The sequence below is a fragment of the Coregonus lavaretus genome (genome assembly GCF_964263955.1).
Source record: "Coregonus lavaretus genome assembly, contig: HAP1_SCAFFOLD_10289, whole genome shotgun sequence".
NCBI lineage: Eukaryota > Metazoa > Chordata > Actinopteri > Salmoniformes > Salmonidae > Coregonus > Coregonus lavaretus.
Genome location: NW_028157415.1, coordinates 6,151 through 7,549, shown reverse-complemented (window position 1 = coordinate 7,549; position 1,399 = coordinate 6,151).

The window sequence follows — 1,399 nt, the reverse complement described above, 5'->3', positions numbered from 1 at the left end:
ATCTTTAGTTTGTAGTCTGTGGTGTTTCTGGATCTCTAGTTTGTAGTCTGTTGTGTTTCTGGTGTCTGTGGATCTCTAGTTTGTAGTCAGTGGTGTTTCTGGATCTTTAGTTTGTAGTCTGTGGTGTTTCTGGATCTCTAGTTTGTAGTCTGTGGTGTTTCTGGATCTCTAGTTTGTAGTCTGTGGTGTTTCTGGATCTCTAGTTTGTAGTCTGTGGTGTTTATGGATCTCTAGTTTGTAGTCTGTGTTGTCTCTGGTGTTTCTTGAACTCTAGTTTGTAGTATGTGGTGTGTTTGGTGTTTCTGGATCTCTAGTTTAGTCTGTGGTGTTTCTGGATCTCTAGTTTAGTCTGTGGTGTTCTGGATTTCTAGTTTGTAGTCTGTGGTGTTTCTGGATCTCTAGTTTGTAGTCTGTGGTGTTTCTGGATCTCTAGTTTGTAGTCTGTGGTGTTTCTGGATCTTTAGTTTGTAGTCTGTGGTGTTTCTGGATCTCTAGTTTGTAGTCTGTGGTGTTTCTGGATCTTTAGTTTGTAGTCTGTGGTGTTTCTGGATCTTTAGTTTGCAGTCTGTGGTGTTTCTGGATCTTTAGTTTGTAGTCTGTGGTGTTTCTGGATCTCTAGTTTGTAGTCTGTGGTGTTTCTGGATCTTTAGTTTGTAGTCAGTGGTGTTTCTGGATCTCTAGTGTGTAGTCTGTGGTGTTTCTGGATCTCTAGTTTGTAGTCTGTGGTGTTTCTGGATCTCTAGTTTGTAGTATGTGGTGTCTCTGGATCTCTAGTTTGTAGTCTGTGGTGTCTCTGGATCTCTAGTTTGTAGTCTGTGGTGTCTCTGGATCTTTAGTTTGTAGTCTGTGGTGTTTCTGGATCTCTAGTTTGTAGTCTGTGGTGTTTCTGGATCTCTAGTTTGTAGTCTGTGGTGTTTCTGGATCTCTAGTTTGTAGTCTGTGGTGTTTCTGGATCTCTAGTTTGTAGTCTGTGGTGTCTCTGGATCTCTTAGTTGTAGTCTGTGGTGTCTCTGGATCTCCAGTTTGTAGTCTGTGGTGTCTCTGGTGTTTCTGGATCTTTAGTTTGTAGTCTGTGGTGTTTCTGGATCTCTAGTTTGTAGTCTGATGTGTTTCTGGATCTCTAGTTTGTAGTCTGTGGTGTTTCTGGATCTCTAGTTTGTAGTCTGTGGTGTTTCTGGATCTCTAGTTTGTAGTCTGTGGTGTTTCTGGATCTCTAGTTATTAGTCTGTGGTGTTTCTGGATCTCTAGTTTGTAGTCTGTGGTGTTTCTGGATCTTTAGTTTGAAGTCTGTGGTGTTTCTGGATCTCTAGTTTGTAGTATGTGGTGTCTCTGGATCTCTAGTTTGTAGTCTGTGGTGTCTCTGGTGTTTCTGGATCTCTAGTTTGTAGTCTGTGGTGTC